The sequence below is a fragment of the Mixophyes fleayi genome, chromosome 3 (assembly GCF_038048845.1).
Source record: "Mixophyes fleayi isolate aMixFle1 chromosome 3, aMixFle1.hap1, whole genome shotgun sequence".
In the NCBI taxonomy this organism is placed as follows: domain Eukaryota; kingdom Metazoa; phylum Chordata; class Amphibia; order Anura; family Limnodynastidae; genus Mixophyes; species Mixophyes fleayi.
Window position 1 is genome coordinate 136,514,533 of NC_134404.1, and position 2,500 is coordinate 136,517,032.

Here is a 2,500-nt window from a genome sequence, read left to right on the forward strand (position 1 = left end):
GGAATACCAGGTGCCATAGGCCTTTTTTTTTTCTCTCTTTTGTTCTTGCTTCCTTCAATGCTGGTTTTGAGATGTATAAGAGATGTAGGTCATTAGTCAACCAATACCTACAGCCACACCACCCTGAACAAGCCCATCTTGGAAGCTAAACAGCGCTGGGCCTGGTTAGTACTTGGATGGGAGACCACCTGGGAATAACAGGTGCCATAGGCCTTTTTTTTTCTCTCTCTTGTTCTTGCTTCCTTCAATGCTGGTTTTGAGATGTATAAGAGATGTAGGTAAGGAGGCAACCAATACCTACAGAGACGCCACCCTGAACAAGCCCAATCTCGTCTGATCTTTTAAACTAAGCAGGGCCGGGCCTGGTTAGTAATTAAATGGGAGACCACCTGGGAATACCAGGTGCCATAGGCCTTTTTTTCTCTCTCTCTTGTTCTTGGTTCCTTTAATGCTGGTTTTGAGATGTATAAGAGATGTAGGTCAGTAGACCACCAATACCCACGGCCACACCACCCTGAACAAGCCCAATCTCGTCTGATCTTGAAAGCTAAGCAGGAAAGGGCCTGGTTTGTACTTGGATGGGAGACCACCTGGGAATTCCAGGTGCTGTATGACTTTTTTTTTCTCTCTCTTGTTCTTGCTTCCTTCAATGCTGGTTTTGAGATGTAAGTCAGTAGGCAACAAATACCTACAGCCACACCACCCTGAACAAGCCCAATCTCGCTTGATCTTGGAAGCTAAGCAGGGCCGGGCCTGGTTAGTACTTGGATGGGAGAACACCTGGGAATACCAGGTGCTGTAGGCCTTTTTTTTCTCTCTCTCTTGTTCTTGCCTTCTTCAATGCTGGTTTTGAGATGTATAAGAGATGTAGGTCTGTAAGAAACCAACACCTACAGCCACACCACCCTGAACAAGCCCAATCTTGTCTGATCTTGGAAGCTAAGCAGGGGGCAGGCCTGGTTAGTACTTGGATGGGAGACCACCTGGGAATACCAGGTGCCGGAGGCCTTATTTTTTTTCTCTCTCTTGTTCTTGCTTCCTTCAATGCTGGTTTTCAGATGTATGATAGATGTAGGTCAGTAGGCAGCAAATACCTACAGCCACACCACCCTGAAAAAGCCCAATCTTGACTGATCTTGGATGCTAAGCAGGGCTGGGCTTGGCTTGTACTTGGATGGGAGACCACCTGGGAATACCAGGTGCTTTAGGTCTTTTTTTTTCTCTCTCTTGTTCTTGCTTCCTTCAATGCTGGTTTTGAGATGTATAAGAGATGTAGGTCAGTAAGCAACCAATACCTACAGCCACACCACCCTGAACAAGAACAATTTCGTCTGATCTTGGAAGCTAAGCAGGGCTGGGCCTGGTTAGTACTTGGATGGGAGACCACCTGGGAATACCAGGTGCTTTAGGCCTTTTTTTTTCTCTCTCTTGTTCTTGCTTCCTTCAATGCTGGTTTTGAGATGTAGGTCAGTAGGCAACAAATAACTACAGCCACACCACCCTGAACAAGCCTAATCTCGTCTGATCTTGGAAACTAGGCAGGGTCGGGCCTGGTTAGTAATTGGATGGGAGACCACCTGGGAATACTAGGTGCCATAGGCCTTTTTTTTTTCTCTCTCTTGTTCTTGCTTCCTTCAATGCTGGTTTTGAGATGTATAAGAGATGTAGGTCAGGAGGCAACCAGTACCTACAGCCACACCACCCTGAGCAAGCCCAATCTTAACTGATCTTGGAAGCTAAGCAGTGCTGGGCCTGGTAAGTACTTGGATGGGAGACCACCTGGGAATTCCAGGTGTTGTAAGCCTTTTTTTTTTCTCTCTCTTGTTCTTGCTTCCTTCAATGCTGGTTTTGAGATGTATAAGAGACGTAGGTCAGTAGGCAACCAAAATCTACACCCACACCACCTTGAACAAGAACAATCTCGTCTGATCTTGGACGCTAAGCAGGGCTGGGCCTGGTTAGTACTTCGATGGGAGACCACCTGGGAATACCAGGTGCTTTAGGCCTTTTTTTTCTCTCTCTCTTGTTCTTGCTTCCTTCAATGCTGGTTTTGAGATGTATAAGAGATGTAGGTCAGGAGGGAACCAATACCTACAGCCGCACCACCCTGAACAAGACCAATCTCATCTGATCTTGGAAGCTAAGCAGGGCTGGGCCTGGTTAGTACTTGGATGGGAGACCACCTGGGAATACCAGGTGCCATAGGCCTTTTTTTTTCTCTCTCTTGTTCTTGCTTCCATCAATGCTGGTTTTGAAATGAATAAGAGATGTAGGTCAGTAGACAACCAATACCTACAGCCACGCCACCCTGAGCAAGCCCAATCTCATCTGATCTTGGAAGCTAAGCAGGGCTGGGCCTGGTTAGTACTTGGATGGGAGACCACCTGGGAATACCAGGTGCTGTAGGCATTTTTTTTTCTCTCTCCTGTTCTTGCTTCCTTTAATGCTGGTTTTGAGATGTATAAGAGATGTAGGTCAGTAGACAACCAATACCCACGGC

At 46.8% G+C, this 2,500-nt stretch overlaps 1 non-coding gene and 11 pseudogenes across 1 annotated transcript; all 12 read left to right on the top strand.

Moving 5' to 3' along the window:
* Nucleotides 1-22, top strand: part of LOC142146596 (5S ribosomal RNA) — a 119-nt pseudogene extending 97 nt beyond the window's left edge.
* Nucleotides 23-496: 474 nt separating this feature from the next.
* LOC142145772 (5S ribosomal RNA) lies at nt 497-615 on the top strand (annotated as a pseudogene).
* Nucleotides 616-686: 71 nt separating this feature from the next.
* LOC142145152 (5S ribosomal RNA) lies at nt 687-805 on the top strand (annotated as a pseudogene).
* Nucleotides 806-888: 83 nt separating this feature from the next.
* On the top strand, nt 889-1,008 carry LOC142146479 (5S ribosomal RNA; annotated as a pseudogene).
* An 84-nt stretch (nt 1,009-1,092) lies between these two features.
* Nucleotides 1,093-1,211, top strand: LOC142145857 (5S ribosomal RNA; annotated as a pseudogene).
* Nucleotides 1,212-1,293: 82 nt separating this feature from the next.
* LOC142145653 (5S ribosomal RNA) lies at nt 1,294-1,412 on the top strand (annotated as a pseudogene).
* A 71-nt stretch (nt 1,413-1,483) lies between these two features.
* Nucleotides 1,484-1,602, top strand: LOC142146573 (5S ribosomal RNA; annotated as a pseudogene).
* An 83-nt stretch (nt 1,603-1,685) lies between these two features.
* Nucleotides 1,686-1,804, top strand: LOC142146028 (5S ribosomal RNA; annotated as a pseudogene).
* Nucleotides 1,805-1,887: 83 nt separating this feature from the next.
* On the top strand, nt 1,888-2,006 carry LOC142146535 (5S ribosomal RNA; annotated as a pseudogene).
* Nucleotides 2,007-2,089: 83 nt separating this feature from the next.
* Nucleotides 2,090-2,208, top strand: LOC142145279 (5S ribosomal RNA; annotated as a pseudogene).
* An 82-nt stretch (nt 2,209-2,290) lies between these two features.
* Nucleotides 2,291-2,409, top strand: LOC142145837 (5S ribosomal RNA). The gene has a single exon (XR_012689902.1). It is a non-coding gene; the product is annotated as a 5S ribosomal RNA (ribosomal RNA).
* An 82-nt stretch (nt 2,410-2,491) lies between these two features.
* Nucleotides 2,492-2,500, top strand: part of LOC142145583 (5S ribosomal RNA) — a 119-nt pseudogene continuing 110 nt past the window's right edge.